This window comes from Cervus elaphus, chromosome X (genome assembly GCF_910594005.1).
Source record: "Cervus elaphus chromosome X, mCerEla1.1, whole genome shotgun sequence".
NCBI classification, from domain to species: domain Eukaryota; kingdom Metazoa; phylum Chordata; class Mammalia; order Artiodactyla; family Cervidae; genus Cervus; species Cervus elaphus.
Window position 1 is genome coordinate 90,429,704 of NC_057848.1, and position 22,853 is coordinate 90,452,556.

Sequence of the window (22,853 nt, forward strand, 5' to 3'; positions counted from 1 at the left end):
GTACATTAATAGAGGAGTTAATAGAAATGTAAGGCAAAAGAAGGAACTGAGCAATTTTGTCCCTCTTTTTGAATTGCCATCGAATCTGAGATGACATCATAATTTGAATCTCTCCTTTATAATTTGAATCAATTATTCCAGGGTGAATAGTAATTCCTTTAGAAGCCAAATTAGATAGGCCAAATAAAAGACTGAAGGTTTGTGGGGACAGGGGTCCAAAATGTCCTGTAGGTACTCTAGAAGGGAATGCTTAAGGGTAAAGGAAAAAATCATTTAGGGCTGGTATATTGATGACAGCAGTACCGGATGTTGAGGGTTTGAGGGAAAAGATAGAATTTGCCCCTGGTTTTGTTGTAGGGGACCTGGGAGGTCCCCTGTTTGGAATTTCCTGGAATAGGTTTTCCTTCAGTATCAAATTTAAATTTACAGTTTTTGGCCCAATGTATTCTTCTGCAGCAGCAAGGGTGGATTCTTGGAGGAATCTTATTAGCCTTCTTAGGGCAGTCTCTTTTTAAATGGTTTTTATCTCCACATGTGAAGCATCCTTCATTTCCCTTTTTAAAGGTAGTAGCCATTGTTTCAGCTAGTATTTGCATCTTTTGAGTTTTTGATCCTAGATTGTGACAAGCCTTCAAATAATCAATAATAGTCCCAGTCTCATGAAATGTAGTGATAGCTCTTTGACATTCCTGATTTGCAATCTCATAAGCAAGTAATTTCTCTAGCTGTTTCTTGGTTTCTTCTCCGATTACAGTACAGGAAATAGCAGTTTCTAATCTAGCTAAAAAATTAGCATAACTTTCATTAGGGTCCAACAAAGGAGAGACTTTTGGAGTTGCACCTGTTGGCAGAGGAGGAGTATTTGGAGCAGCTGGGGCAGGGTTAGTAAGAAAATTTTGAAATATTTTATGTTGTTTTAATTGGGCCTTTTGTAAAGTTTTATCATTTGATTTATATTAATGTAATAAGTGTTCTGTCTGTTGTCAAATATTGGAAGGGCTAGAATTTACCTTGAAATGGCAGAATTACAGCTTTAATGAGAGCCATAGGGGCTAGAAATCAATTGGAACATTGATTGTTTGGCGGCTCATTCAACATTTTCTTTGACCTGGTGCCAAATTTCTAAATCAAAATTGCATTTATCAGGGAATCAAGGATAGAATTTAAACACTGCTTGAAAGTAAGCCTCTTACCTCAAGAAACAAGGAAAAGAGTCAAATAAATAACCTAACTCTACAACTAAAGCAACTAGAGAAGGAAGAAATGAAGAACCCCAGGGTTGGTAGAAGGAAAGAAATCTTAAAAATTAGGGCAGAAATAAATGCGAAAGAAACTAAAGAGACCATAGCAAAAATCAAAAAAGCTAAAAGCTGTTTTTTTTTATAAACAAAATTGATAAACCGTTAGCCAGACTCATTAAGAAACAAAGGGAGGAGAATCAAATCAACAAAATTAGAAATGAAAATGGAGAGATCACAACAAACAACACTGAAATACAAAGGATCATGAGATTACTACCAGTAGCTCCATGCCAATAAAATGGACAACTTGGAAGAAATGGACAAATTCTTAGAAAAGTATAACTTTCCAAAACTGAACCTGGAAGAAATAGAAGATCTTAACAGACCCATCACAAGCACAGAAATAGAAACTGTAATCAGAAATCTTCCAGCAAACAAAAGCTCAGGACCAGATGTCTTTTTTTTTTTTCTTTCTTAAGACCAGATGTCTTCACAGCTGAATTCTACCAAAAATTTAGAGAAGAGTTAACACCTATCATATTCAAACTCTTCCAGAAAATTGCAGAAGGTAAACTTCCAAACTCATTCTATGAGGCCACCATCACCCTAATTCCAAAACCAGACAAAGATGCCACAGAAAAAGAAAACTACAGGCCAATATCACTGATGAACATAGATGCAAATATCCTTAACAAAATTCTAGCAAACAGAATCCAACAACATATTAAAAAGATCATACATCATGGCCAAGTGGGCTTTATCCCAGGGATGCAAGGATTCTTTAACATCTGCAAATCAATCAATGGAATACACCACATTAACAAATTGAAAGATAAAACCATATGATTATCTCAATAGATGCAGAAAAAGCCTTTGACAAAATTCAACATCCATTTATGATTAAAACTCTCCAGGAAGCAGGAATAGAAGGAACACACCTCAACATAATAAAAGCTATGTATGACAAACCCACAGCAAACATTATCCTCAATTGTGAAATATTGAAAGCATTTCCCCTAAAGTCAGGAACAAGACAAGGGTGTCCACTCTCACTACTCCTATTCAACATAGTTTTGGAAGTTTTGGCCACAACAATCAGAGCAGAAAAAGAAATAAAAGGAATCCAGTATGGAAAAGAAGAAGTGAAACTCTCGCTGTTTGCAGATGACTTGATCCTCTACATAGAAAACCCTAAAGACTCTACCAGAAAATTACTAGAGCTAATCAATGAATATAGTAAAGTTGCAGGATATAAAATTCACACAGAAATCCCTTGCATTCCTATACACTAACAATGCGAAAACAGAAAGAGAAATTAAGGAAACAATACCATTCACCATTGCAACAAAAAGAATAAAATACTTAGGAGTATATCTACCTAAAGAAACAAAAGACCTATACATAGAAAACTATAAAGCACTGATGAAAGAAATCAAAGAGGACACAAATAGATGGAGAAATATACCGTGTTCATGGATTGGAAGAATCAATATTGTCAAAATGAGTATACGACCCAAAGCAATCTATAGATTCAATGCAATCCCTATCAAGCTACCAACGGTATTCTTCACAGAACAAGAGCAAATAATTTCACAATTTGTATGGAAATATAAAAAACCTCTAATAGCGAAAGCAATCTTGAGAAAGAGGAATGGAACTGGAGGAATCAACCTGCCTGACTTCAGGCTCTACTACAAAGCCACAGTCATCAAGACAGTATGGTACTGGCACAAAGACAGAAATATAGATCAGTAGAATAGAATAGAAAGCCCAGAGATAAATCCACGAACCTATGGACACCTTATCTTCGACAAAGGATACTTCAGATATGGTGTTTACTTCAGATTTGGTGTTTAACTTATTAAAATTTTTAAAACTACTGTTTTAATTTCTATTGTACTTATTGGACTCTGTATACATTTTATTTTTCTTGAATCAGTTTGGCAATTTATATATTTCCATGAAATTATCCATTTCATCTAACATTTACTGACATATTTCACAACTCTTTAAAATAACTTTCTAATATCTTCTTTCCCTGGAAGAGAGCATGGCAACCCATTTTAGTATTCTCGCCTGGAGAATCCCCATGGACAGAGCAGCCTGGTGGCCTACAGTTCATGGTGTTGAAAATAATTGGACACAACTGAATGAGTAAGCACAGAACATCTTCTTTAACTGAAATCATGTTTCATTTCTCATTTATAGTATTCTATACCTCATGTCTTTTTGAAGGTAGATATTGCCAGGGTTTTTTTTCAATAATGTTTCTATATCTGAATCCTATTTTTGATGTTCATAGATCACTGTGATTTTCTACATTTAACACCTACTGAGTCGGGGAATAGCTAAAGGCTACCAAACTTCATCTAGCAAAAAAAAAAAAAAAAAAAAAAAAAAGGCCTATTTATAGTGGGGTTAAAAGATTGAATGCAAGGACTAAGCTCATGATTTTTAGGTATTTTCTTGAAATCTGATAGAAATCCTTCCTTCTCTTTTCTTTTCATCCTATGCAATCAAGTGTGAGAAGCAATAAATAGGACATTGTTCTTCAGCTACAATAAACTAAGGAGAATTGTTAATGAAATTGAAAATGAAATTAATAATGATGATTATTAATATATGTTTACTGTAATCTTTTGGGGCAAATATAATAATAACACTTGAATTTCATTTCACAGTGTACGTGAGAGTCCTTTTTACTTATAGTATTATTAACACAAAATACATATCTTTTTTCCCTATTTCTTCAGCTTTCTCAGGTGCAAACAAGATAGCTAAGTTATACTACTTTGACAATCCAAGAAATTGGCAATTATTACTTGCTTTTCAAAAACAAACAGACCAAAATTTGTAACTTGGATTTGACTTTGTGATGTTTAAAGTTTTATCAAGGCAACAGCTCTCAGATGTGGACTGTTTACAATAGAGGTGATAGATAGATTTAATTAAGGAAGAGAAAGGACCATCTGGAATGTCCTGTTCTAAAGTGCTGTCTCTTAAATTCAAATCTGTACTACTAGCTATAGTGTTTGGAGCACACACTAAGTTATACGTATCATGCTAAAAGCTTTTCATATATTTCCTTTGTTCAGTTCAGTCAGTCTCTCAGTCATGTCCGACTCTTTGCAACCCCATGGACTGCAGCGTGCCAGGCTTCCCTGTCTATCACCAACTCCCAAACATTGCTCAGACTCATGTCCATCGAGTCCATGATGCCATCCAACCATCTTGTCCTCTGTCATCCCCTTCTCCTCCTGCCTTCAATCTTTCCCAGCATCAGGATCTTTTCCAATGAGTCAGTTCTTTGTACCAGGTGGCCAAAGTATTGGAGTTTCAGCTTCAGCATCAACCCTTCCAATGAATATTCAGTACTGATTTCCTTCAGGATTGACTGGTTTGATCTTCTTGCAGTCCAAGGGACTCTCAAGAGTCTTCTTCAACACCACAGTTCAAAAGCATCAATTCTTTGGTGCTCAGCTTTCTTTATGGTCCAAATATCACATCCATACTTGACTATTGGAAAAACCATAGCTTTGATTAGATGGACCTTTGTTGGCAAAGTAATGTCTTTACTTTTTAATATGCTGTCTACGTTGGTCATAGCTTTTCTTCCAAGGAGCAAGTGTCTTTTAATTTCATGGCTGCAGTCACCATTTGCAGTGATTTTAAAGCCCAAGAAAATAGTCTCTCACTGTTTCCATTGTGTCCCCATCTATTTGCCATGACGTGACAGGACCAGATACCATGATCTTAGTTTTCTGAATGTTGAGTTTTAAGCCAAGTTTTTCACTCTCCTCTTTCACTTTCAGCAAGAGGCTCTTTAGTTCTTCACTTTCTGCCATAAGGTTGGTGTCATCTGTGTATCTGAGGTTATTGATATTTCTCCCAGCATTCTTGATTCCATCTTGTGCTTCATCCAGCCTGGCATTTCATATGATGTACTCTACAGCCTTGACATACTCCTTTCCTGATTTAGAACCAGTCTGTTGTTCCATGTTCAGTTCTAACTGTTGCTTCTTGACCTGCATACAGATTTCTCAGTTGGCAGGTAAGGTGTTCTGGTATTCCCATCTCTTTAAGAATTTCCCACAGTTTGTTGTAAGCCTGAGAGCTAAGGACAGTTATCATCATTACCCTGTTAAAGAGGAGGACATTGAAGCACAGAGATCCCCATGGTTAAAATATTACCAAGAGTTTCAAAAGAATTTTGACTCTAGAGTATCATTAGATTGTACACTGAGGAAGAACTTATTTTTTTTCTGGTTTACCCAACCAAGGTTTATTTCTTACTCATATCATATGTCCAGCACAGGTCAGAATAACTTAATGCTTTAAAAACAGTACATGTAGCTAAAGAGATAAAGAAGTTCATGACCTAAGGATGAATCATGCCTAATTGAACCATAATATTTGCACTTAAAACTGTGCATCATTTCCTGAGGATGGCTCATGCCTAATGTAAATACAGGGATATTAAATCACATCAAAGAGAAATTGCAACTTAGGAACTTAGGGCAAGTCAACAGCTATGACCTCAGTCAGCAGTCTGTGGAGTTTTCATTCAGTAAGCTGTGCCTCATGCTTCTTTGGCTAGAGCTATGTATATTTAATTAGTGTCCTCTCACCTTCACAGTACATGTTTTTCCACTTGACAGTTTCTGGCACTAGAAGAATGTCCTTGAGAAAAAAGTCAAGCTTATTGACTACTAAGCATATTATTTGACTTGATGTTCAGCCATTCTGATGAAAGAATTGGGAATAATGAAAGACAGTGGGGCATAGATCCACTTTAACTGACAGTGTCAGGTCGGTCGAAGATATTGAACAGTTCCTATTAAATTAGCTTAGCTTCATCTCAGCTAGTTAAGCCTGGCATGCTGACAAATTAGTTTCTATCTGCATAGGGGAAAAAAAAAGAGTAAGGAAGAGCAGATTTACATTTCGGGGCTTAGTTATAGTCACATCACAAGGTCAATAAGAATATGTCCATCACAGAACTGTTTGTCCCATGTCAATACATTGGATGATCAGCTTCAAATTATTTAGCCCATCATGAGGTGTGAGCACATGCTTCCTAATGAAAGTTATTTTAACATTTCTTTTAAGGATTTAACACAGATAATGTCACATATTTTTGTTGGAAATCCAACAAATGTATATTTGTAACAAATATAAATAAAATGTAAAATAGTTATTTTAAATAAAAATATTTTATTTTATTTTTACTTATTTTAAATAAAAAATGAAATGTAAATTTTATTTAGCATTCTCACTCATAGAGACGTGGGATAAGATTGTAGCCCCTTCTGGAAAAAAATCATAAAGATGCTCATTTTCTTATGAAGCAGAAATTGAGGCCAAAGCACATGCTCTTAAACCCGTAGTATTAATACAATACTATTGTACTCACGGTACCATTGCGCCATAATACAATCCCATTCCCCTTCGCTTCCTCCTTCATCCCCACTCTGAAAGCCACACTGAAGTTAAAGTGATGTTTCTAAATCACAAATCTGTCCTTCTTAAACCTTTGCTTAAATACTTCCAGCAGTAAATAAATAACCTAAGGATAAAATCCAAGGTCCTCTCATGGCATGCATGGCCTAATATGACCTGGCTCCTACTTATATTTAACACCTCCTGCAGTGCCATCCCTTTGCTCATATACCCAGGACTCCTCTTGCTGAACATCTTGGGCCCCCAGAAAGTACCCACGCCTTCCTGACTCACTCCTTTGTTTAAACTGTTCTCACTGTTGCTTGCAATTCACTCCCTAGTTCTGCCCTCCTGAAACATTCTTACTTCAAGACTCAGGTAACGATTCAACTCCTTTCCTGGCTATTCAGGCAAAGATATACACTTCATTATCTGTAGCATTTTAGTCAACCCTCTATTCTCACACATGCTTTATACGTCAGTTTGGGGGTGGTGGTGGTTTAGTCACTAAGTAATATCCGATTCTTTGCAACCTCATGGGCTGTAGCCTACCGGGCTCCACTGTCCATGGAATTTCCCAGGAAAGAATACTGAAGTAGATTTCCATTTCCTCCTCCAGGGGATCTTCCCAATCCAGGGATTCAACCCATGTTTCCTGTGTCTCCTGCATTGCAGGTGGATTCTTTACCACTGAACCACCTGGGAATCCCTGTTTTATTTACCTGTTAGTTACTTCCACTAGACTAGGAGACCTGCAGGGCAGAGGCTATTCTATTTACATTTGGATCTACAGTATATTGCATGATGCAATATGCATCAGGAGTTCAAATGTGAGTATTTAATTAGAAATTAACAAAATAATTACTCATATCTGCTTACTAAACCATATCTTTGTTCACTTCTCTCTTTCTTGATCATAGTCCCATTCTACTAAATCCTTAAAAATATGCACCTTCATAAAAGCAGGCACTATACTAACAGTAACTGACATAGGTCAAATGAGCATCTATAGATATAGTCTCTATAAATAGTTTAGACTCTATATATAACTTTAAGCATTATAAACTTATTAATGAATTAATGTCACCCTTCCCATCCCTTGTTTAGCTGTGTGTAAATGTGGCAGGAGCCTCCATGATGGACCCCAACATTATCCATCTCCTGATATTCTGACCCTTATGTCACCATCTTCCCTTGAGTGTGATCTGAACTCAGTGGCTTGCTTCTGAGGAACAGAAGTGATGGGATATCATTTCTGATAAGATAAGGTTGTATATAAATCTCTGATTTCTATCTTGGGTTCAATCGCAGTGTGTGTATGTGTGTGTGTGTGTGTGTGTGTGTGTGTGTGCATTAAGAAGCTACGCTGTGAGCAGCCCTATGGAACTGATATCCCAAGCCAATAGGCAGAGAGGCCCCGAGGCACACCAATAGTCACATGACTGAGCTTGGAAATAGATCATCTCCTAGTGAAGCCTTGAGTTAACTGTAGCCTCAGCAGCTTTGTGAGAGATGTGCCAGAGCCACTCAGCTAAGCTGTGCTAAAATTCCTGATCTACAAAAGCTGTGAAATAAAAATGTTTATTGTTGTTTTCAGCCTAAGTTTGGAAGTAATTTGTTATTCAATGGTATAACTAATACAGCAGGTGTGAAGTCTGAGGATCAACTCTCACAATCTATTGTTGTTCAGCCACTAAGTTGTGTCTGATTCTTTGCGACCCAATGAACTGCAGCGTGCCAGGCTTCCTTAACTGTCTTAACTGTCCTTAACTGTCTCCCTGAGTTTGGTCAAACTTATGTCTATTGAGTCAGTGATGCCATCCAGCCATCCCCAGTAGTATATTGGACACTTACTGATCTGGGGGGTTCGTCTTTCAATTTTATATCTTTTTGCCTTTTCATACTATTCATGGGGTTCTCAAGGCAAGAATACTGACGTGGTTTTCCCACTTCATTCTCCAGTGGACCATCTACAGTCTGTAGGGAGGGAGTTTAAAGACAGAAGAAAAAAACTAAAAATAAAGTTGCTATGTGATCCACCAATCCTACTCCTGGGCATATATCAAGATAAAACTATAATTAAAAAAGATACATGTACCCCTATGTTCATAGAAGCACTATTCACAATAGCCAAAGCATGGAAACAACCTAAATGTCCATCAACAGATGAATGGATAAAGAAGACGTGAGATGATACAGGTGTGCGCATGCACACGTGCACACACACACACACACAATGGAATAGTGTGCAGCCATAAAAGAAATGCAATAATGCCATTTGTAGCAACATGGGTGGACCTAGAGATTGTCATCCTGAATGAAGTCAGTCAGAAGAGAGAGACAAATGCCAAATGCTATCACTTACATGTGGAATTTAAAATATGATATAAATGAACATATCTACAAAACAGAAACAGACTCACAGACAGATAAGAAATTTGTGGTTGCCAAGGGGGTGTGTGAGAGGGATGCACTGGGAGTGTGTGATTTGCTGATGTAAGCTATTATATATAGAATAAACAACATGGTCTTAACTGTATAGCACAAGGAATTATATTCAACATCCTGTGGTTAACCATAATGGAAAAGAATATGAGAAAAGAATATATATAACTGAATCACTTTGCTATACATCAGAAATTAACACAACATTTTAAATCAACTATGCTTTATTAAAATAAAATTTAAAAAGAGAGAGAGAGAAGAAATACAGTAGAGTAGGCATGAAGGAAAGTAGGTAGGGTACTTTACAAGTGCAGTTGAGCCCCTTTGCTTTTGAATTCTTCTGGAAGAATAATTTGTTTTGTGGTAGTTTCTGAATTCTACCAATTAGAAATTTATCTACTTTTAAAATACAAAGTTCCTCTAAGGGAGCTATGAGCCACTTAACCTCTTGTTGTACAGTAATCTGATTAAATACTGAGATCAACTTCAATATGTGGCTGGACAATGAGCAGAGATGGAGAAGAAAGAGTGAATTTTGAAGCATGAGAAGATTTAGTTTGGAGAATGTCACAATTGAAAACTTTGGGCAGCCAAAAGGGGACCAGGTAAGTGGAGGCTAAAGGGAGAGAGTAGTATCAAGTGATGGGAGAAACTGTCTTTTCACTATACCCAAGCACCCAGAACATTGGTTTAACATGTACCATTTTCTGATTTTTCCAGAATAAGTTTTTCATTCACTTCTGTTGTGAGAAACATAAGGAAATAAGCTATTTTATGCATGCATGACATTGGTTTTTTAAAGAGACATTTTTTAAAATCAAAGGAAAGTACTCTTGTTCCATATCTAAAAGAATTCTTAGAAGTGCCCAGAATTTCCTCCATTAAAGTTATCTTCCCTTGTATTGGTGGAAATCCTAAATATCATAGGACTTAAAATCTCACCCCTAGGGGGGAAAAAAAAGCAGATGGGATCAAATTTTGTCTGATTTTAAAATCATATATACAAGGTTATTCTTGAAACCATTTCAAACCTGCTAGTGGTGAAGAACCCACCTGCTGATGCAGGAGACGTGTGAGATGCAGGTTTGATCCTGGGTGGGGAAGATTCCCTGGAGGAGGGCATGGCAACCCACTCCAGTATTCTTGCTTAGATAATTCCATGGAGAGAGGAGCCTGGCAAGCTATAGTTTATAGAATCACAAAGTCACATGACTGAGTGACTAACACTTTCACATATATATATATATATATATATATATAAAAACATATATATGTATATATGTAATATATATACATACACAGCTTTTGAATATCCTAAACTTAGTCAATCCTAAAGGAAATCAGTCCTGAATATTCATTGGAAGGACTGATGCTGAAGCTGAATCTCTAATACTTTGGCCACTTGATGCAAAGAACTGACTCATTGAAAAAGACCCTGATGCTGGGCAAGATTGAAGGCAGGGGGAGAAGGGGATGACAGAGCACGAGATGGTTGGATGGTATCACTGACTCGATGGACATGAGTTTGAGCAAACTCTGGGAGTTGGTGATGGATAGGAAAGCCTGGTGTCCTGCAGTCCATAGGGTCACAAAGGGTTGGACACCACTGAGTGACTGAACTGAACTGAACTGAATACACTGGTAAATGGTTACCATAATCAAGTTATTTAACACACCCATCACCTCACATAGTTATCTAATATTTTCGTGATGAGAACACTTAAGATACATTCTAGCAAATTTCAAGTATACCGTACAGCATTCTTAACCATAGTCACCATACTGTATATTCGATCTCCAGAAGTTACTCATTGTACGTAACTAAAATTCTGTAAACTTTGACCAACATCTCCCCATTTCCCCCATCCTCCAGCTGCAATCTATACTCTATCTCAGCTATTATGAGTTCAACTATTTTAGATTCTACATGTAAATGAGATCATGCAGTATTTGTCTTTCCATGTATGGCTTACTTCACCTAGCCTAATATCCTCTAGGTTCATTCATGTTGTTGCAAATGGCAACACTGACTTCTTTTTTAAAGGCTGAATAATATTCCTGTGAGTATGCATATGTGTGTGTGTATACCTGTTACATTTTCTTTTATCCATTCATACACTGACAGATACTTAAGTTGTTTCCATATCTTGACTATTATGAATAATGCTGCAATATATATCTCACAACATATATAGAATTTTACTCAAAATGGAGTAGATATTTAAATATTATACCTGTAACCATAAAACTTCCAGAAGAGAACATAGAGAAAGAGCTTCTTGACATTGGTCTGGAAGTGATTTTTTGGGTGTGACACCAAAGGCACAGGAAACAAAAATATATAAGTGGGATTTTATCAAACTTCATCAGAGCAAAGGAAACTTTCAAGAGTATAAAGGCAGCCAATGTAATGGGAGAAAATATTTGGAAGCCAAATATCTGATAAGGGCTTAATACTTGGTTCTCCAAAAAGTTTGTTCTGATTTTTCCATAGTATGTAACAGAAAAATCAGAACCAGCTTTTTTGTTGTTGTTTAATGTTTTAATTTCTGGTGTATGGAAATACAATGGACAGCTTTGTATTGTATATTTTTTAGCTCTTTATTTTATATTGGGCATAGCTTATTAACAATGCTGTGATAGTGTTAGGTGGACAGCAAAGGGACTCAGCCATACATATATATGTATCCATTCTCCTCCAAACTCCCCTCCCATCCAAGCTGCCACATAACATTGAGCAGAGTTCCATGTGCTATACAGTAGGACCTTGTTGGTTATCCATTTTAAATATAATGATGTGTACATGTCAGTCCCAAACTTCTTTACTATCCTCTCCCCCTTCCCTCCCCACCCCCCTCCCCCAGAAGCAAGTTTCCAAATGAATTTTTTGGCCAACCCAATATTTACTATGTAAAGGAACTCAGCTCAATAGCAAAAACAAAACAAAACAAAAGGCACACAAATTCAAAAATAGGCAAATGACCTAATAGACATTTTTCCAAAGAAGACCTACAAATGAGTAACAAGTACATGAAATTCAGTCCTCAGCATCACTAAGCATCTTGGAAATTCAAATAAAAACCACCAGTATCACCTCACACTCGTTAGGATGGCTATTATCAAAAAGTCAAAATATAAAAAATGTTGGTGAGGACGTGAAGAACAGAGAACTTTTGGTGGGAATGTAGATTAATACATTTGGTATGGAAAACAGTATGGATGTTCCTCAAAAAAAATTGTAAATAGAACCACTGTATGATTCCGCAATCTCACTTCTGGGTATATATCCAAAGGAAATGAAGAGAAATATATGGCTATAGGGTTTAGATATCTTTTATCTGGTTGAGAAAGTTCCCCTCTGTTCATCATTTGCTGAATATTTTTATTGTGAATATTGGATATTGTCAAATGATTTTTCTTCCTATTGAGATGTATATATAATTTAAAAATTTTGGATTGATATATTACATTAAACCAACCTTACAACCCTAGAATAAATTACACTTGGTCATAGTGTATGATGTGGCTAACTTTGGTTAGTTAGTATTTTGTTGAGTAATTTTATGTCCATATTCATAAGATACATCGGTCTGCGATTTTAATTTCTTATGGGGTTTGCATTTTGTTTTGGTATCAGGGTAATTTCAGCCTCAAAACTAAGTTGGGAATTGTTCCCTTTTCTCCTTCTTGGAAGTGTTGTGAATAATTGGTATTAATTCTTCTTTGAATATTTGATTGAATTCAGAGGTGAAATCATCTGAACCTGGGACCTTCTTTGTAGATAGTTTTTTTGGTTAGATTCAATTTTTCATTTGTTATATGTTTAGATTGTCTATTTCTTCTTGAAATAGAAGCTTGTGCCTTTAGATGAGTTTTTCCAATTGAAATTCATAATTTGTTGGTGTAAACTCATTTGTAGCATTTCTTTATAATGCTATTTATTTCTGTATGGTTAGTAATTTTAAACTTTTATTTCTGTTTTTTTTTTTTTTTTTTTTTTGTAGTTTGAATCTGTTCTTTTTTCCCAAACCAGCTAAAAGTTTGTTGCTCTTTTGAAGAAACCATCTTTTTGTTTCATTGATTTTATTTCTGCTTCTCTTTTATTCCCTATTTTGATTATTTCTACTCTAATCTTTATTTTTTTCTATCTACTTGCTTTAGATTTAGTTTGTTCTTCATTCTTCAATGTCTGAAAGTGGACTGTTAGGTTATTGATTTGAAATCTTCTTTCTTAATGTGGACATTTACAGTTATATATTTCACTCTAAGTACTGATTTAGTTACATCTAATATGTTTTGGTACATTGCACTTTTATTTTCAGTTGTCACAAAAATTTTCTTTCCTTGTGATTGTTTTTTTTTTTTTTTTGATCCATTGACTGTTTAGTAGGGTGTTGTTTAATTTCCACATTTTTTTAAATTTATCAAATTTTCTTCCATTGTTGATATGTAATTTTATTACCTTGCTGTCAGAGAGCAAACTTTGTATACTTGTATTATTTAAATTCTTTTAAATTTATTGAGGCTTATTTTGTAGGCTAGCTTATTGTATAGCCTCTAGAATGTTTCACATACACTTAAGAAAAATATACATTCTGCTGTTGTGGATGGAATGTTTTGTACATGTCTGTAGGTTTAGTTGGTTTATAGTATTTCTCAAAGGCTTTTAGTTCATTGTCTACCTTTGCCAGGTTGTTTTATTCATTACTGATCAGTTCAGTTTAGTGGCTCAGTTGTGTCCAACTCTGCGGCCCCATGGACTGCAGCTTGCCAGGCTTCTCTGTCCATCACCAACTCCCAAAGCTTGCTGAAACTCATGTCCATGGAGTCCATGATGCCATCCAACTATATTGTCCTCTGTCTTCCCCTTCTTCTCCTGTTTTCGATCTTTCCCAGCATCAGGGTCTTTTCAAGTGAGTCAGTTCTTCACATCAGGTGACCAAAGTATTGGAGTTTCAGCTTCAGCATCAGTCCTTCCAATGAATATTCAGGACTGACTTCATTTAGGATTGACGTGTTTGATCTAACTCCTTGCAGTCCAAGGGACTCTCAAGAGTCTTCTCCAACATCACAGTTCAAAAGCATTAATTCTTTGGCACTCAGCTTTCTTTATAGTCCAATTCTCACATCTATACATGACTACTGGAAAACCATACCTTTGACTAGATGGACCTTTGTCAGCAACGTAATGTCTCTGCTTTTTAATATGCTGTCTAGTTTGGTCACAGCTTTTCTTCCAAGGAGTAAGTGTCTTTTAATTTCATGGCTGCAGTCATCATCTGCAGTGATTTTAGAGCCCAAGAAAATACCAAGAAAATCCATTACTTATAGTGGGGGTTTAAAATCTCGAAACATAATTTTGTCACACTATTTTCCCTTTCCCATCAATATTGTCTGTTTTTCTCATATCTTGAGGTTCTATTATTATGTGCATATAGTGTATCTTTCTGATAAACTGACCCTCTTGTCATTATAAAAGTGTTTCTTCTAACAATTTTTAATCTTAATTTTATTTTGTATGACACTAATATATCCACTACAGCATTCTTTTTGTTACTGCTACTTATATTTGTTCTCATCCTTTTGCTTTTGAAAATTTTGTCTTTGAATATAAAGTAAGTCTCTTCAGATGGCACATGGTTGGATCAGGTTGTTTCTTTTTCTTGACTCCATTTTCCTCATATGTGACTTTAGATAAGAATGTTTAATCCATTTATATTTAATGTAATTCCTGATAAGATAGGTTTTACATCAGTCAATTTTCCAATTTGTTTTCTATGTTTCTTACATTTTTTTTCCTCTAGTTGTCAAGCCACACCCCCCCTCCTTTTGAAATTAAGTAAATGTTTTTATTTTGCCTTTAAAAATCCTTTCTTTCTTTTGTTATACATTTTTAAAATATATCTTCCTACTGGTTACTTTGGTGAATATAATTGGCATCTTATCTGAAAATATCACATTGAGATCAATGCTAACTTAATTTCAATAGTTTATAAAATTTTGCTTCAATAAATTCCAATCTTTCCTTCATTCTTTGTAAATTATAATTTTGTCTTCCCAACAACACAGTTTGGTAATTATTATTTTGTTTTTTTCTAATATAGATACAAGGAGAAAACAGGAACAAAAATACATATTCTATCTTTTATAATACAGGCTGCAGTCCATGGGGTTTCAAAAAGTTGGACATGACTGAGCCCTTTCATTCATTCACTTAACTACTTTTACAGGTTCTCTTCATTTCTACATTTAAGTTACCATCCTGTGTCTTGCATATCAGTGTGAAGGATTGCTTTAGTATGTGCTATAAGTCTGATCTGATATCAGTACATATTCTTAGTTTCTATTTGTCTGTAAGTGTCCTAATTTCATCTCTACTTTTAATGAAGATTTTATAAAGGTGATTGCCTAGGAGATTTTATAGAATTCTTGCCTGATTGTCATTTTCTTTCAACAGTTTTATCACCCCATTATTTTCTCTTTATTCTGTTATTCATGGTTATCTGATGTTTGAGAAATCAGCTCTTCAGCTCATTAAGTAACATTTGTATCTCTGACATCTTCTTTTTCTGTATTCAAGATTCTCTCATTTGACCTTTGTCAATTTGACTATGGTATGTTTTGGTGTTATCGCTTTCAGTTTATCCTAATTTGAATTTGTTGATCTTCTTGGATATTCAAATTAATGTTTTTTCATCAGTTTTGGCAAGTTTTCCTCTATTATTTCTTCAGATACTTTATTTGACCCTTCTATTTTTTTTTCTTCTTTCATGATTCCCATTATTCATGTTGGTATGCTTGAAAATAATGTTGTCCCATTAGTAGGTAATGCTCTGTTATTTTTCTTCATTCTTTTTCATTTTGTTCATCATCCTCAATAATCTCTATTGATCTATTATCAAAATCACTACTTCTTTTGCTGAAAGCTCAAATTTTTTATTTAGTTTCTCTAGTGAACATTTTTTCAGTTACAGTATTTCTTAACTCCTGAATTTCTATATCATTCTTTTTATCATTTCTAGATCTTTATGAATATACTTTAAGGATACATTCTTTTGTCATACTTCCTTTAATTCTTTAAACATGATTTCTTGCATCTTCAAAGATAGTTATAATAGCCTATTTAAAGTCTTTGTTTACTAAAGCCCAAATCTAGACCCTTCTCATGAACATACTCAATTGACTACTCTTTTTTTTTTTTTATTGAAATATTTTTAATGAAATCTGTGATAAACTATATCATAAAGTAAGTACAGAACAGTTACAACAAAGTCTATTTGGGTTACATGGTCAAAAAAATTTAGGTTATATATATCCCACAGTAGTTTCTATAGAAAGTTTGTTTATAGTATACATTATTCACATTTTCTTTTTTTTTTTTTTAATTTATTTATTTATTTTTTCAGTGGGTTTTGTCATACATTGACATGAATCAGCAATAGATTTACATGTATTCCCCATCCCGATCCCCCCTCCCCCCTCCCTCTCCACCCGATTCCTCTGGGTCTTCCCAGTGCACCAGGTTCGAGCACTTGTCTCATGCATCCCACCTGGGCTGGTGACCTGTTTCACCATAGATAATATACATGCTGTTCTTTCACAACATCCCACCCTCACCTTCTCCCACAGAGTTCAAAAGTCTGTTCTGTACTTCTGTGTCTCTTTTTCTGTTTTGCATATAGGGTTGTCGTTACCATCTTTCTAAATTCCATATATATGTGTTAGTATGCTGTAATGTTCTTTATCTTTCTGGCTTACTTCACTCTGTATAATGGGCTCCAGTTTCATCCATCTCATTTCCAGAAAAATAAATGACCCAATCAAAAAATGGGCCAAAGAACTAAACAGACATTTCTCCAAAGAAGACATACAGATGGCTAACAAACACATGAAAAGATGCTCAACATCACTCATTATCAGAGAAATGCAAATCAAAACCACAATGAGGTACCATTACACGCCAGTCAGGATGGCTGCTATCCAAAAGTCTACAAGCAATAAATGCTGGAGAGGGTGTGGAGAAAAGGGAACCCTCTTACACTGTTGGTGGGAATGCAAACTAGTACAGCCGCTATGGAGAACAGTGTGGAGATTTCTTAAAAAACTGGAAATAGAACTGCCATATGACCCAGCAATCCCACTCCTGGGCATACACACTGAGGAAACCAGATCTGAAAGAGACACGTGCACCCCAATGTTCATCGCAGCACTGTTTATAATAGCCAGGACATGGAAGCAACCTAGATGCCCATCAGCAGATGAATGGATAAGGAAGCTGTGGTACATATACACCATGGAATATTACTCAGCCGTTAAAAAGAATTCATTTGACTTCTCTTTTATTCCTGAGTATTTGGTACACTTTTGTTTCTTTGCATATATAGCAATATTTTGTTTAATTATTTTATATTTTATCCTTCTGGTATCATATTCCTGTGTCTCCAAGATTTGTGATTGTTCTTGGTTTTTTGTGTGTGTGTGTGCTGTTCTTTTTTGTTGTGTCTTTATTTGAGAACTCTTTCTTAGTGTAGTCATTTATCACTATAAACTTGTGTCTTAGAACTGCTTTTTCTGCATTCTGTATGTTTTGATATGTTGTATTTTCATTTTCATTTATATCAAGGTATTATTTGATTTCCTTTTTGATTGCTTCTTTGACACTTTGTTTAGGAGTATGTTGCTTAGTTTCCTTCTATTGGGGAACTTTCTAGTTTTCATCTTACTGATTTCTAATTTCATACCATTTTCATCAACAAAAGTACTTGATATATTTCAATATTCTTAAATTTGTTGAGACTTATTTTGTGATATAACATATGATCTGTCCTGGATAATGTTTCATGTGTGCTTGAGAAGAAAATGCATTCTGCTGTTATTGATTGTAGTATCTGTCAGGTCCACTTGGTCTAAAGTGTAGTTTGTCTATTGCTTGCTTACTGATTCTCTCTCTGGATGATATATACATTATTGAAAGTGATATAGTAAGGGCCCCTATTATTATTGTCTTCCCTGGTGGCTGAGATGGTAAAGAATCTGCCTGCAATTCAAGAGACCTGGGTTTTCCCATAATGAGATGTGGATTTGATCCCTGGGTCAGGAAGATCCCCTGAAGAAGGGAATGGCTACCCATTCTAGTAGTCTCACCTGGAGAATTCCATGCACAGAGGAGCCTGGTGGGCTACAGTCCATGGGGTTGCAAAGAGTCAAACACAACTGAGTGAAAACCAACATTATTTTCTGCTATTTATTCTTCCATTCAAATATGTTAATATTTGTATTATATAGAGTTAACACAGCTTTAATATATGCAGATCCAGTTATACATGGATTTTGTTCAATAAATACATACAGGGCTACACAATTCATGGTTGGTTGAATCTGCATATGTGGAAACTCACATATGGAGAACCGACTGTGAGACTTGATCATCTGTGGATTTTGGTATATACAGCAGCTCCTGAAACCAATACCTAATGAAAATTTAAGGCTACTGGAACCAATACCCCATGGAAATCGAAGGATGACTGTAGTGTTTGGTGCATGTATATATTTATATATATATATATACACACACATTCACACACACACACACACAATTGCTATACAATTGCTATTTTCTCTTTGAAGAGTTGACCCCTTTTTCATTGTATAATAACCTTTGTCTCTTATTACAGTTTTTGACTTTAAGTCACTTTGTCTAATATAAATGATATAGAAAGAGAGTCTCTGCCCTCTTTTGGTTGCCATTTGCAAGGAATAACCATTTTCATCACTTTCAGTCTCTATGTGTCCTTAAAGGTGAAGTGAGTCTCTTGTAGGCAGAGTATGAGTCTTTTTTTTTTTTTTTTAATCCAATCAGACAATTTAGGTCTTTTACTTGTATAATTTAACCTGTTTAAATTTAAATAATTATTGATAGGGAAGGACTTACTATTGTCATTTTGTTCATTGTTTTCTCAGTGTTTTATATATCCTTGTTTTGCATTTTGCTCTCTTGCTGTGTTCCTTTGTGACTTGATGATTTTCTGTAGTGGTTTGCTTGGATTTCTTTCTCTTTATTTATTTATTTATTTTTTTGTATCTATTGTAGTTTTTTGCTTTTTGATTACCACAAGTCTTTCATAAAACGTAGCAGTCTGTTTTAGGCTGATAACTGCTTAACATCAATTACATACAAAACCACTACACTACTACTTTTTACCCTCACATTTTGTATTTCTGTTATCACTATTTACATTTTTTCATATTGTGTACCCATTAATGAATTATTGTAGTCATATCTTTTAAAAATACTTTTGTCTTATACCCTATATACTAGAGTTACAAACGATTTATATACCTTAGGCATACAATGGCTCTAGGTGTGTGTTTTGGGAGGTGTTCCGTATCTCATTGGCTCAGGCAGTTGCAACCCACAATGTCAGCAGCTGTGTGATCTTTGGCAACCAGAACTGTGATGAGGCACGGTGACTGCAAGGTCTGCTGTGGTTCTCAGCAGCGGCTCCAGGTTCAGCAGTGACAGACTGAAGCATATAGCAGTGATGCTTCAGAGTGATTGTGTGCTCACACATGGTTGCAGAGGCTAGCTGTGGGGCATGAATGCAAGGTTGGGGGCTGACAATAAGAGTCATAGTTAGCTGCATGCATGTATTTACCTGCATGGTCCAGGGTCAGCTGTAGGGGACAGGGTAGAGAGACTCAGGCAGCTGGAGCCTGTGAATTTGAAAACCGGTGGCCCTTGGGGTGAACACTGCCATGAATACAACACAGCTGTGCTGATTGCTGGTTTCCTTAGTAGTGAAAGCTGTTAGGGAGCAGGCCTACAACAGGCCACTGGGTCCTGTGGCTGGTCTCACCATGTGGCTGATACTGATAACTCTTGCCATTCTAGTAGCACCTCCAAAGTCTCAGCTATGCTTGTATACCCAGTGAACTGGATAGGGATAAAGTGAAGCAAGTTTATTTTTCATGCAATGACCCCCAAAGCTGGAAAAGGTGATTGCTCATTCTGCTAGGGGAATTATTAGATTAGAGTGTTACCTATTTTCACTGAGCAATGCTGACTTGAGAAATGGGATGATGCAGGCAAGGTGAAACTATTGTTCCTACCCTTTTTTTTGGATTCTATTTTGATTATTTATATTATTTTTCAGAAGTTTATTGCTTTGTATGTTTGTATCAATATTAGTGGTTGCCCTGAGCATTATGAGCTTCCTTGCTGGCTTAATGGTAAAGAATCCTCTTGCCAATGCAGGGGATGCAGGTTTGATGCCTGGGTCAGGAGGATCCCCTGGAGAAGGAAATGGCAACCTGCTCCAGTATTTTTATTTTATTTTATTTTATTTTACTTTATTTTATTTTTGCTCCAGTATTCTTACCTGGGGAATCCCATGGACAGAGAAGCCTGGCAGGCTATAGTCCATGGAGTTGCAAAAGAGTCCGACTGACTTAGTGACTAAACAACTGGGCATTACAACATGTGTGTATGTGTGTGTGTGTGTGTGTAAGCTATCATAATCTATTCATATCAACCATACCATTTCAAGTGAAGTATAGAAAATCTTGCATCCATATAGGTTCCCTTGCTCTGTCTGATTATCAAAAGTATTTTCTATATATACATTGAATGGCACGTAAACAGGTAGCAATATAAATTTTGCTTCAACCATGTTTTTCTTTTTTTTAAACCATGTTTTTCTAAAAGCATGAGTGTGCATGTGTATGTGTGTGTATAAAGAGATTTCATTGCAGTATAGCTGATTTGTACTATTATACTAGTTTTAGGTGTACAAAATAATGATTCAATATTTTTATAGATTACACTCCGCTTAAGGTTATTAAAAATAATGGCTTTATTTCCCTGTGCTGTGCAGTATATCTTTGTTGCTTATTTATTGTATACATAGTAGTTTGTATCTCTTAATCCTCTAACAATATCTGGCCCCTCTCCCTCCCCTCTCCCCACTGGTAATCACTAGTTATTCTTTATATCTATGAATTTGTTTCTATTTTGTTATATACATCTGTCTTATTTTTCAGATACCACGTATAAGTGATAATAGAGTATCCATCTTTTTCTGATTGACTTATTTCACTAAAGCATAATGCCTTCTAAGTCCATCCACATTGTTGCAAATGGCAACACTTCATTTTTTATGACTGAGTAATATTGTATGTTTGGTATCATTCTCCCATGAAGCTTTCTGGTCCTAGACTTTTGTGTGCTGTGAATTTTTATTAATAGATTCTGTTTCACTACTAGTAATCAATCTGCTCAGATTTTCTATTTCTTCCTGATTCAGTCTTGGGAGGTTGCATGTTTCTTTGTTCAGTTTTGCAAAGTTTTCAGCCATAATTTAAACAAATACATTTTCAATTATTTTCTCTGTCTCTTCTCCTTCTAGGAGTCCTGTAGTGCAAATTTTGGTATACTTGGTGCTATCTCAGAGGTGTCTCTTAAACTGTTCTCCTTTTTAAAATTTGTTTTTCTTTTTGCTGTTCTGTTTGGGTGATTTAAAATATTGTATCTTCTAGATGACTTATGCATTCTTCTTTCACCTAGACTGCTGTTAATTCCTTCTAGTGTGTTTTCCACTTCAGTTATTGTGTTTTCACCTTTGAGTGGTTCTTCATTGTATTGTCTAGTTCTTTGTTAAAATTCTCACTATGTTCATCTATTTTTTCTCTAATTCACTTAGCATTCTTTTTACAAATGCTTTGAATTCTTTATCTGGTAAATTATTTCTGCTTCATTAGTACTTTGATCTGTGTTGTTTTTTTTCCTTGCTCTTTCAAGTGAAATAAATTCCTGTATTTTCATTTTGCTTAACTTGTTCTGTGTCTATGTAATTACGTGAAACAGTTGCATATTACAGTCTTGAAGGCATGTGCTTGTATTGAGATTGTCCCTATATAGTCTTCATTTGCTCAGTGGCTTTGGTGTAAGAGCTGGATTTGATATGAACACAAGTCACATGTTTCCCCAGGGTATGCTGGCAGCTATCAACTTGGTAGGAAGTGGGGCTAGAGATGGAGGGGCTAGAGCTAGTGCTTGGTGTGAGCTAGGGCTTCTCCTCTGGTCAGTGGCTGTCACTGACCTATTGAGGGTCAGGTCATGTCCCATTACTGGAACAGAAGCCCTGGGGAGTTGAGTCTGAGCTGGCTCCATTCCTTTTAAGTGTGTGTTCTCCCCCTTCCAGCATTTGCACTCTTACCCAGAAAAGAGCCATGATGGACAAGCTTGACTGGCTTGGGTGCTCAATGTGGGTCTGGGTATAGGCTATGTTGGCCCTGGTCTCAGCCAGAAACTCAGGCTACTTCTAATGTACTGTCACTTTGGGTCTGAGCCACCTTTGTTCCTCATAGCTTAGTTCTCCCCTGCCCCACAGAGCAGGTGGGGCTGGTGTGGGCAATTGGTGTGAGTCAGGGTATGACCCATGGTATTCTGGCCTCAGTCAGAGACCTGGACTGCTTCTGGTATGCCGCCTGTGTAAGTGCCAGTAATGGCTACCTTTCCCTTCTCAGGTGTCATTCTGCATCTGAGCCAGCTTTGTGCCTCACAGCCAAGTTATCCCTTTGGTTCTGGCAGCCTTTACCCCAATTTGGAGGTGTGTCATGAAGCAAGCAGAAACAGAGCATTTGTGCAGATCAGGCTGGGGTGTGTATCAGAATAGTTGTTGGCCACTGACCAGTAACCTGTGCGGTTTCAGTCTGCCCTCTCCACCCTTT